Source organism: Amblyomma maculatum, chromosome 3 (genome assembly GCF_055883805.1).
Source record: "Amblyomma maculatum isolate TAMU_Amacu chromosome 3, ASM5588380v1, whole genome shotgun sequence".
NCBI classification, from domain to species: Eukaryota; Metazoa; Arthropoda; class Arachnida; order Ixodida; family Ixodidae; genus Amblyomma; species Amblyomma maculatum.
The window spans coordinates 154141612-154154544 of NC_139346.1; the positions used below are offsets into that span (position 1 = coordinate 154141612).

At 46.6% G+C, this 12933-nt stretch overlaps 1 pseudogene; it reads left to right on the forward strand.

Moving 5' to 3' along the window:
• Positions 1-8269: 8269 nt before the first annotated feature.
• On the forward strand, positions 8270-9547 carry LOC146196524 (protein D3 pseudogene; annotated as a pseudogene).
• Positions 9548-12933: the final 3386 nt, after the last annotated feature.

Here is a 12933-nt window from a genome sequence, read left to right on the forward strand (position 1 = left end):
AGGTGTCGAACGAACTTCGAAACTGCTCCGCTTTTCTAATGGTCCAGATAGAATAAGGGTGGATTGTAGTTCTTGCTAGTAATGAAGTGAACTGAATGGCAGTGGAAGTGTAACTGCACCCTTTTCTGCCCGGAATGAAATCGAGCGTTACCTCTTGCTGCACACCTTGAACGACGGTACAGTGTCCACCTTTCTTCCGGTATTTTCACTGACCGGCCATAACTTTCAAAACAAGTTCACGCAATGATTTGCCAAAGCATTACCAGCGCAACACTTAATGCATTTCGCGAAGAAATAAAACAAGTTGACTGGAGGCAAAGTATCGGCTAGTTAACAGATGCAAATGAGGCATATCATATGTTTATTACTATTCTGAGGCGCTTGTATTTTGTCCATTTCCCCGAGAAAAGGCGTAAGCGTAATCATAAAATCCAGAAACCGTGGAATACACCCGGACTCCACTATGAAATCAAAACAAGATAAAAATATACCAAAATATCTTTAAGCACGTGAATTCGCAGATCTTCTTACCTTAAAACAATATCGTAATAAGCTATCTAAATGATTACATTCTGCGAGAGCCGAGTATCACCATGCGTATATAGATGTGAAATCGAGTCGATCTGATCTCGTATTGACTGGTCTAAACTCTCTCTTGAACAGAAGCCATTCACATGTTCACATGACTTGCTAATCAGCCTGCAAGTTAACGGAGAAGACCTCTCTGGCAAGCACCTTACCGATGCATTTAATAATTTATTCGCCAATATCACTACAACCAGTCTCTAATCAGGTGCCTCAGACTATGTTCACACTAGACACAATAGCTCAATTTTTTGGAACTTACACACTAGCAAGAGGTACTGTCCGTCATCATCAATTTAAAAAACAGTGTTACTCGTGACATTAATGGCATCCAGATCCGCCCGGTGAAATATGTTGCCGATATTCTCACACCTGTTCTTGCAACAATTTTCAACATCTCAGATGCATAGAAACGGCTGTCTTCTCAGAAGAAATGCAAATGGCTAGAGTAAATGTTAAATATAAAAAGAAGACCGAAATGACCTAGGAAACTATTGACCTGTTTTAATACTACCTGTCGTTTCGAAAGCATTTGAAAAAAAGTCTCCATTTCCGGATGTTCAGATTTATTCACAAGCATTATTTGCTGACAGAATCTCACTTTGATTTCACAAACACAGATCCATAGAGTTAGCCCGACTTCATCAAAAAGAATACATACTGCAGCAGTTTGAAACTAAACGTATAGTAAATGGCTTGTTTGTTGACTTTTTCAAGGCGTTCGACTTCGTAAATTTTAATATTTTGTTGAACAAACTAAAACGATATGGGATTTACGGGTGATCATCAATGTCATTAAAATCATATTTTTCACACTGGACACAAATAGTTCATAAATTATGTGCGATCAAACGGGAAGGCTTTTCACTGTGGTGTAACTCAGGGCTAGTCTAGTGGAAAATCCCTCTTTATTGTCTGTCCGTTGCAATGAGACTAGTGGAAAATCCCTCTTTATTGTCTGTCCGTTGCAATGCACCCAAAAATAAACCCCTTCCCAACAATGTAAAAAAAAACATGGTCTAAATTGTTTCCAGTTTCTTACAGATTAGACAATGTGTTCCCCACGGTATAAAAAAATATCTTCCCTCCCAAAACTTCTTTACTGATAACGTTCTGGTATGTAATTTAAAGACAAAATTCTTAGCTTCTGGCGGCCCCTGTATTTTCTTAACTCTCTTTAAGACGTCCTTGTTGGACCTCCACTGTACCCGTAAGAAACCGATCGTAATTCTTCTCAGGCTACCGTGAGGATAAATAGTAGCGACGACAAGATGATGCAGTCAATGACAATGATATGATGATATTAGTGATAACAATTACAATGCATTAAGTTCATAATGATGATAATAGTGATAGCAATGATGATGATGATAATGATGCGAATGACAATGACGACGAAGATAGTGAAAACAGTACTATAAGTGGCTTTCGCAATTTCCGCTTTTCAGCAAACCTAAGCGCAGTCCTGCAATCTTTTTTTTTTTTTCCTCTATTAATGACATCATTGTTTGGTTGTCCCGCACTTAGAAAGTGCAGCTGGCTCTTCCTCACAAGGTGACATGATTTGAGCTTATGGGCTCCTAAGGAAGCTACGCTACGTCTCCTCGCCTGCCTTGACATGTCGATGAAACGCCCTAACATACGCCGTAGTGTCGTATTCGATCGTTTACTCTCGGAGAGGGACGCGCGCGTGTGAACGCGCGTATCGCACTGCCTTGTGTATAATCCGTCAGTACGGTCTAGACACACGTTTTATCTTTTTAGGCTCAGCCGTCTTAAGCAGCTAGCATTTATCTTTGCCTAGCATTTGTAGCTTTTGCTTTTGCCAGGGAGTATTTTTTTTTAAGTGCGCACGTTGTGTTTCAAGGTTATCTCACTATATTTTTCTTCCCTGTGAAATTTATATTTTTTAGCAAGTTATCCCGTTCTCTCCCCCCCCCCCCCCCCCTTCCTCGCTCCCATGGTATAATATCGAATACAAGTATCTAAAAACCTTTGTCTCCGATCGTGGTTCCTCCTTGATCTTTTGAGGCATTGAATGACTGTTAATAAATCTTTGTGTGGTCGACGACGTTATCTGAAACCATGCTAAAGTTATACCTTTTTCAGTCCAACCTAGCAATCCTTGATGGCTGGCGTTTATATTCTATACAACATCGATGTCACCAGCAAAGGCCCATAATATTTAGCGCGATACTGCCTTTGCCTTTGGATATCAGGCTCCTCCCAGCTTAATTGCTACGGTTTGTTTAGATTAAACAGCCCTTCTTGTTTCTTTACCGAGAAAGGCTATCAGCCTCACCGGTATTTGCTATCAACCTGTTACTGTATGTATGCAGAAGGACTTCCCCGGTCTAGCTGGTCTATTAAACGTCAAAAATGTACGGGAGGCACTTGCTACTACTTACGCGCTGTGAATATGAAAGCATTAATGTCTCATCCTAAGTTTTGTTGCGAGCAAGTGCGCTGGTCACACAACATGCATATCACCACCATCATCATCAGCAGCAGCCGTACTCACTGCAGGGCGAAGGCGTCTGCCATATCCCTCCTATTAACAAGGAACTACAAACAAAAGCCACGCAACACACGCCTTTATACAGCTTTAAAACTTGCGGAGGCTTACATATACGACATATATATTAACCTCTGCAAGTTCCCAAGCCGTACAAAGCGTGCGTTGCGTGGTTTAGTCGGTTCGATTCTCGCCTATAGATTGAAATGCGTCTTTAAACGAAATCAATTAATATCATTAAGGTACATGACCTGAGACATGTGACGGCCTTTGATTTGCTGTGCATATCATGTTTGATCACTTTCCTTCCACGCGTAACATCACGTACGTGAGTGAGTGAGAAGACTTTATTTACACCGACATGGACATCGGGACAGGGGCTCAGCCAGGGGGAGGATCTCCTTGCCGGCTCTCCTGCGCCGTGGCCGCAGAGAAGGTCTTGGAGTAAGCCTCCTCCGCCAGGCGTAGGACGATATTTTCTTCATCCACATTTGGGCTGCGGATGTAGGACTCCCAGGTAATTTGATCAAGGGGATCAGTTTCTTCAGCTCCCGGAGAATCGGGGCATTGCCAGATTAGGTGATTTTGACTCAGAGGTACGTTGCAGAGATTGCAAGCCTCTGGGTCCCCTGTCAACTCATTATGCAGAGTAACATGAGGAAAGAAACGATTGGCCTGAATTTTTCGCCAGGCCCTGCATTCTGAGGGTATTAGGGACCTATCTGGTGGTGGATAGATGCTTCTGTTTAGTCTGGGAGTCTCAGAGAGCACCTTGTAGGTGATGAGGGGGTCTTTGTCTCCGGGTAGCGGGGTCTCTATAGGCACCGTGCAGAAACCCAGGGGGCAGCACTCGCGGCGAACAGGCAGCGCCATGAGTGAGCGCTGGAACAGTTTGATAGGGAGACGCGCGGCCGCCTGGGCAGGGCGCGCGCTTGAAAAAGGCGGCCTGCGTAGTGAAATGGTGGCAGTTTCAGCCAGCTCGAGCGACGTAGCGAAGCACAAACAATGCGAGAGCCACATGACACAAGACTGCGAGACAGGGACGAGCCCTGGCCGCCCGCTGGGCGCTTATTTCTAGGCTGGAAACACGCGAAACGGAGGACGACAGGAGAAGCGCGCGCAGTTGGAAAAGGCCGAGCAAAAAACGAAGGGTGTAGGGGGATGGGGAGCGTAAAAAACACGGTAAAATGTAGAAAAATACAAAAAACATTTGTAGCGAACGTCCTCCCTCCTCCCAAGTATGGTACAGCCTGGTACAGCTGTGCAAAGGCCAGCTCGAACGCCCCAAGCTGGGGGTGGCTGAGAAAAAAAAGAAAAAAAGCTGCGGGGAATCGAGCAGCCGAGGAGGATGGAACGAGTGTGGGAGGAGAATAGGAATGAATAAAGCTGGAGTCGAAGAAGAGGAAGAAGCCTAAAAAAAAAGCGACAAACCTGAAAACTCAAGAACGCAATTACCAGGGCCTGAAAATGCCACAGGCATTTATATTACGCAGACGGCTTTTGAAGAGCTTTAGCTGTTTTCTGGTGAGGCGGTTGCCACTTTTCTCGACGATAAAGGAAAGGATGGCCGATGGCACGCAGTCGCTGATACAGCGACACAGCTATGAGAATGGAAACTCCCTTACAGCGCGGCACAACGAGCGATCTACAGTTTCTAGTACACATGCATGTCTTCCTCTCTGTCACATGTCAGAATTATAGCATGCATAATTTTCTTTTTCGTTGAAAGAACGTCCTGCCTCATCCAGACTCTACTGCTAGTTTTCTTTTGTTTTTTTAATGATCCTCATTGCCTCTTTAACGGTACTTTCAAGTCCTATGCCACAAAATTAAGTTTTGACAGGGGAAGGTAACAGGTGGCGGCTAGCCGCTCGACAACTTGTTTGGAGCAGGATGGCATGTAATGAATGTAAGGTCTGTTCAGAGCGTCCACGAATAAGTATAAAAAAAAAGTAAATAACATTTATTTTTTTTTTTTGCTTATTCTTTAATATAGTCTCGATTGAGCAGTATGGCATGAGAAAAAGCTCATATCGAGGTTCAACAGCTCAGCACACATCGAAATGTCATTAACACAACTAAATGAATAAAGCGTATGGAATGGCAGACAGGGGCTTTATGAATCACATCTACAGAGGAGGGCGAAGCGGGCAGCGAAGGATGGCGAGGAAAAAAAAAAGAAAAGTAGTAGCATAAACGTGGAAGGAAAGGGTGCGGAAAGAAGAAAAGGAACGAGCTGAGAGGGAGAGGGAGAAAAAAATAATGAAAGTAAACAAGTAAAAAAAAGAAAAAGTTGCCAAGCTAAATTCGCAAGATAAGCGCAAGACATAGTAAATGCGTAACTAAAATTCTCCATTCCCGTTGATTACACAGGGAAATATAGACCACAGGACAGTGTAAATAAAAATTATGCAATGAACAGCTGCATCCACGAGCGCGGCCCACTGGGCCCACACGGCGGTCCCAGTAGCTCTGATGCCTATTGGTTGCCCAATTTTTTTTTATTTTTTTTTTCTGCAGGTTGAGAAAGGATGCTAATCTAGGTGAAGGTAGTGTGTCCTCTTTCGGGAAAAATGCTTCTCGGTAAATCTGGACGCGGCAATACCCGGACATGATTGCCAGCTCACTGCTCGTTGGAAGGCAGCGATCCAAACTTAGCGTCGTTTCGCTTCGTAAAGCTTATTCGGTGACGTGAAAAATATTTTATCAGGCCAGTGAAAATGTGTGCAACAGCAGCAATCCAAGGTCTAGCAATTCATTTGTGACCATAGAATGCCGCGAATCGAAAGAACGAACGACGAATGCGCCCCACGCACAGCAGATCCGCCGCGTCTCCGCTGCACGGCCGGGTGCACGTCTCCCTACCAAACTGTTCTTCCCGCCGCGAGGGGCGGGCGCGTCGCGCCGCGAGTTACTCCTGCACGGTGCCTATGGCCGCTCGGGTGTATACATCTCGAGCGAGGCGATGGGCAGCCTCATTGCCTGGTAGACCCTCGTGAGCTGGAACCCAGATAACTGAAACCTCCCGGTTTAACGGGTGCTTTCTCAGTAGACTGGCCGCCTTCTTGGAAATTAGGCCTTTGCCGAAGTTCCTAACAGCCGCCTTATTATCTGAAAGGATAGTTCTGGCTTTAGTGCCTGTACATGCTAACGCTATCGCAGCCTCTTCAGCTATTAAAGCGTTACGCGTATTAATAGATCCAATTACTTTCTGGGAGTGGTTCCCATCTACCACTGCTATGACCGCGGCACCTTCTAGCTCTTGCTCTGCTCACAAATCTGAATTTTTCTCAATGTGCAGCAAAGCATAACTAACCAGAGAATCCCACCTACTGCACCTACACAAACCAGTGGAGGTATACGTGGGAGGGAGCAAGGTACCGAGAGTCAGCACCATTAGGATCCTGGGGTATTTCCTACAGCAGAATAGGAAAAACACCACCATCCTGAAAACGCTTCAGACGTATGTCGACCAGGTAACGGGGATATTCAGGCGAATCTCTCTCAGGAACAAAAGCCTCAGAGAACACTGCCTAATAAAACTGCTTCGTGCCTTTGTAATCAGCAGGATAGCTTATGCCACCCCCTTTCTCAATCTCACTCCTGGTGAAGTAGAGAAGTTAGAGAAAATGATCAGAACGTCATTCAAAACGGCTTTAGGCATCCCCCCCCAACTCGTCGACAGAGAAGCTTCTAGCTATGGGAATACATAATACCTGGGAAAAGATTGCTAAAGCGGTCAGGGAGGCCCAGATTTGGCGGCTCAACTCCACTGTAGTGAGCCGAAAAATACTGCAAGAACTACAGCTTCAGTCAGGTGAACCACCCTATGTCGCTGAACTCCTGGAGCTTGAGACGCGGAAACTATTCAAAATTGCACCAATTCCTAAAAATATGCGCCCGATTCATGACAAGGAACGAAGACAGCATAGAGCAAAATTTATTCAAAGCAAACTAATAAACGACCCTCCTGAGGAATCAGCCTATTGCGATCACGTACGTATAATGAAAACTTGTGGCAAGTTTGAAATCCCCGCCGTGCTAATCATGTGTCTGTGATGTCACCGAGTTTCTGGACGACGTCGGGTTTTGCTTCCGATGATGAGACATATTATGATTTCGCATTAAAACTGCTTTTCGCTCACTTCCTGCATCAAGTCGCTTACGGCTGATGCAGATCGTGACGCTCATCACGAATAAAGCCCGCAGTCGATTCATTCTCCATTGAGTTAACCTCTTTTCATCCTGTACAGAATCGTCCACGTTTAATTTGAACACGCTCGCTGTGTTTCAGTACGCCATTGCACACGACGCGAACGCATGTCGAAGCCAAGTGACGCAAGCATAAAGTTGCCTGAGAGCGGTGCTTCGCATGGTTTAGTTTCCTTGCGCGGTCGGCTCGGACGCTTTGAAGATTTGTTTTCTTTAGCAAAAAATAAATAAATAAAAGGCGCCTACGCAAGGGAGAACCACACAAGAAAAGGGCTGGACTAATAATGTCCAAGATTTGTTCTGTGTGATTCTCTCTTGTGCATGCAAATTTTTGTGGCTGGCAAAAAAAAACAAAAAAAAAACAAAAAAAAAAACAAGAAAACATTCAATATATATGCCATATCAAAAGGTCGACCATTCAGCCTCCTTATTTGAAGACAACGACCGTCTTAAATCTGAGTGGGTGACTTCCGAATTTCTTCCCAGTGCTGCCAAAACTTGAGAGACGACGGACTTCTAATGTTTGCTTCAAAATTTTGCCATCACCGATACCCTTAAACATTAGTCTTTAAAGCTATGATAATTCTTTGGGTATATTTTTGTTGTTGTTTTCCGCATTTCTTCTTCATTCCAGACAGAGGTCTGCTTCCTTGATTCGCCTTTACGTCTGCCCCGAAGGCTGTTAGGCGACTTGATGACGGCGTCACATTCAACATCCGCGCCTTATCGAAATTTTGGGTTCCTTTTGCGTATCGGGGCTGGGGTGAAAGCGCAGCCTAGCGACGCTTGCAGAAACTACACCAATTAAAATTTTCCGCTGGGGCGCGCGCGCCGAATGGGACGCCAGGACAAACCCTTCCGCATGCGCGATCTAGGCGGCCGTGCCAACACCGCGCGAGCGTCCAGCAAAACCACCGCAGCTGTCAATTGCAACGAAAGGCCGCTATATAACAAAGAAAGAAAACAGCCGACGACACACAAACACCCCAGACGCGTCAGACAGAGACCGGCTTTTCCGGCGGCGATCATCCTGGCAACTGCGCCACCGGAGGGGGGAGAAAGGGCTTGTGTATATAAAAACCTGGCGGCAGCTAGGGCGGCGCCGACATTGATTGCGTGTTCGCCCTGGTTGAGAGGAAATTTCGTGGCGCATACACACAGAGACAGACGCCCAGTCCCGTGTCGTTCGCTGCAGCCGCGACAATGATGTTCGTCCAGCTGTTCGCAGCGTTGCTTCTCGTGACCTTATGCAGCCACAACGCCAAATCGCAGGATGCCAGCGCCATAAACACAACGGTCGTGCCTGTCACGCCGGCAACGACTGGAAACCTGACAACGAGTAACCAGACAGTGGAAAACCAGGCAGTGGAAAACCAATCGATGGCGGACTCAGGACAATCTGTGTGGATTAAAGAGGAGCTGGTCGTCGACCTCTCGTTGCCTGGAGTGCCAAATGCAACGCTGGAAGTTACCTACCCGGGTGACCTAAAGGTGACGCTGGGTAACACGTTGACGCCTCTGCAAGCCAGCAGTGCCCCTACGGTGAGCCTGAATGCTTCGGTGGACTGCGAAGGCTCGTACGCGCTACTTATGGTGGACCCTGACGCGGGCAGTCGCAAGAATCCAGTTTTTCGCAGCGTCATGCATTGGATGGTGCTCAACGTCAACAGCACGGAGAAGCTCCATGAAGGGGACGCTGCGGTGCCTTACAAAGGCCCTGCTCCACCCCAAGGGTCCGGACTGCACCGATACGTGTTCCTGGTATACTGTCAGCGCGGAAAGCACCTGGAAGCCGCAGACCTGGGACCAAAGGAGAGGAAGAACTTCAATTTGGCGGAATTCGTCAACAAAACGAGCCTGGGCTCTCCGTTAGCCGGAAACTTCTTCGTCGCTGAGAACCCCGCAGCAGTTTAGCCACTGTAGTTTTGGCTTTGCACTTCGCAGCTTTGCTTCAGGAGAATGACAAGGGATGGATTATGACGGATTAGACCACTATATCCTCGAAAGCCAGTACAGAAGCTCCGTCCCCGAAGTTCTTCAAGACACCATTAGCTCTAGGGCCGCTCTTACCCACTGCGATACGCCCATCGTTATGAGTGACGTGTGCATCATAATCAACGTTCGTCAAGATTGCCTGGGTCACGCCGCTTGTTTGAGCAGTACTGCTCCCGTTGTCAAATTCGTGTCGTTTGAGGCTATCAGATGTGCGCAGCAGGCAATGAATCAATAAAATGTTGCGATTGATTTGTGTTGTGAAAGTTTCGTGCATATACGCGGCAGCATGAGCTTCTGTTCGCTGTCACTTGTGCTTAGATTTGCTCTCCGAAGGAACTGGTTAAAACAAAGAAGATACCTAACTAAATTACGGCTGGTATGCGTGAGCCGCTAGCGGAAACAGAGAACAAAATAAGGTCGTCTTTTTACTTGAACCTTTTTTATTATCCCTTTTTCTAGGATGCGAGCTTATCGGCGTTAACTCACGCGCTGCCTTATCTAGTAGGCATGCGCAGTACCCGGGTCTTCAATGAAGATGAAAATGTCTGCCTAAGTAGTGGAATAAATTCAACAGATCGGTTGCGCATATATACAGCGCGCCTCAAATTGTTTCCGTAAACTTGTGACTCCTGCTTTTCCATTAGGAATCTTGGTGCAGTAATGCATTGGATCAGAAATCAGTTGCGGCATTACAGATCATTAATTCCCCGCCCACCGATATGGATGAAAGTGGCGCTGGTGAACACCGTCAAGGTAAGGTGGCACGTCGCATGAATACAATCGAAAGTAGACGGGCAGGTATCCGCCGCCATCGCTTAGCTGGAATTGCATCGTACGTGACATGCAGAGGTCTTTGGTTCAGATCCGATAAGCGACTGGTTGTGGTCAGTTATACTTTCGAATGGACTACTATATCTAAAGTAGAAAATGATTTCACCGCTAATTTCTTATTCTTCGATGGTGCAAATTTAGAAATCCATTCCCGTGTGCTCTCTGATTTAAATGATTACAGGCTAATTTCTTCCGATAATCGTTGTAAACGAACCCTGAGATCCCTACCGTTGTCTAACGTAATTCAAGGCCAATAAAAGTTATTTGTTTTCCAAATGCGACACCTTTTACGAACAATGTTACGTAATATTTTTATAAGAGAAGAGAGGCTACATAGTTCAACGGAACAAAATCGACTGCAACTTTTTAAGCCCCGCTGGGGTGGCGCAGTGGTTACGGCGCTCGGCTACTGTTCCAAAGGACGCGGGATCGAATCCCGGCCTCGGCGGCCGCTTTTCAATGGAGGTGAAAAGCAAGGTGCCCGTGTGCTGTGCGATGTCAGTGCACGTTAAAGAACCCCAGGTGGTCGAAATTTCCGGAGTCCTCCACTACGGCGTCTCTCATAGCCTTAGTCGCTTTGGGACGTTAAACCTCACAAAACTAAACTAAACGACTGTAACTTTGAAGGCCACACATAATAAATGTGAAAGCCTGTTGTGCGAGGCCGTGAACTATGGACTATCCGTGCCAAGACAAACAGGCGACGAGTCGAGAAGGAGATAAGAGTTGATCAAAATCAGCGCGCTTATGACCGTTCATCTCCGACAAACCCTATGCAACCAACAACCTCTATTATGCAGCGGTATCAAGCAACGCTCCCCGCACCGGTTGGCACCGAAATGCTGTAGCAGCGCGACGCCACATGCCCCGCCGGGGTGGTGCAGTGGTAAGACGCCCGACTACTGTGCCGGAGTTCCTGGGTTCGAACCCGACCACGGCGGCTGCGTTTCGATGGAGGCGAAACGAAGAGGCGTCGTGTGCTGTGCGATGTCAGCGCACGTTAAAGATCCCCAGGTGGTCGAAATTACTCCGTAGCCCTCCACTACGGCTCCTCTTTCTCTCTTTCCACTTTCATTCCCACCTTCCTCCCTTCCCTTACGGCGCGGTTCGGGTGTCCACAGAGCAAGTGTGACAGTTACTGCGCCTTTCCCTTCCTGTGAACCAATTTAATTAACGCCACATCTTCCCCGTCCTTGTAGATTGCAATCTCGGTCGGAAATGCGAGAAACACAGCCAGAGAACTGGGCGGGGAACGCAGCGTCCAGGTAACGTCGCAGAAGTAAGTGCCCTGTTGCTCCGGGCGGCACTATAGATTTGGAACGCATTTACGTTTCGTGTTCCTCGCCCTCGACATCGTGTTTTTCCGTTCGCGATCAATCAGTCCAAGGCGACTGGTTGTATAATACGAGTGCCTGATGCGAGAAAATTGAAAGTTAGAGCGTGTTGCCTTCGAATGCGTTATAGCTGCTTTGTAATATTTTTTTTTTTTCTGCACATAAGGAACTGACAACTATTTACAAAGCTGCCGTGCATCTTCTCTTGGACAGCATAAGTTTACGGGAAGCGGAGGTGCAAGTGAAAACAAATTTCGGCTCAGTCATGAAAGCCAGACGCCTGGAATGCCTTAAAATATGAGGGTTCTTCCATGCTTCATCAGCTGGTAAGAATACCAGACGAGAGGACTGGTATGGGAAAGGACGCATTCCGTAACCTTTTGCTTCTGATAGCACATCTGTGCGCGAGCAATCTTGTTCGGGCACTTTGAATACATACCTCTATTAGTATTTATTTCACATTCGCTTATAGCCCACGCAGAGTGAATTAGAGAGGGGGTAGTCAGTAAGAGGCCTCAAAGTTAGTTCCTCTAGGCTGTGGACGCTGTCAGCACGTTAATGAAAAGTTTTCCGAGATCATTGCAGAATCTGCGCTTGAGAAATGCGTAAGCCTGAGAGCTGCTGTGGTTGTCCGCGAGATGTGTCAGCGGAATTCCGCGAGCGACAGATGCTGCGCCTTTCCTTTTCTGTAAATCAAATCTGGAACGCCGGTGAATTTTGATGCGTTCAACGGAACGCTGTTGCGTTCGACAATGGGCGCACGATTTAACATGTGCAGCAGAAGCGCTCAGGCCTTCGAATTTCTGCACTGCGGATTCTGTAGTTCTCTCGGAATTTTTCAGACTACAGTTGGTTGGTTACTTCTCTTTAAGCACTTTCTAACCAACCCCCCCCCCCCCCCTCCTTGTGCACGCAAATCACGCCCTTTTCCACTCGCTCACGTTCAAACATTTCAAGGTTCGCGCCATTGGAAGTTAGGCCCGCGTCACCAGAAGTCTAATACCACGTGACCCCCCCCCCCCCCCTTTAGACGTTGACATTACGCCTCCCAGGTATTTTAACGGCTGCTTTACTTAATTGGCTCTAATTATTTAGCAATTAACTCACATCAACCATTTTGTCACTTGCACACCTCTCCTTGACGCTCTATCCGATGGCACCATTCTTTTTCCGATATGCCAACTAGTTCGTCTTTTACAGCTCCAAGAAGGGCATACTCATGCGAAACTCGCCTACATAGCCATACAATGCTTACGCACTAATAAGATTAACAGCCCCCACCCCTTCCTTTAATATATGGTCCATATGTAGCCCAAGACCTCTACATTAAACGGGCTAAGCAAGAGCGAGACATGTCAGGCTGCACTCAAAAATATTTCTGGCTTCTCTACTCACCCAAGCCACGTATGACAAGAAAACTAAAAAAGGTAAAATGCGGTCAATTATGCAATTACATACTTT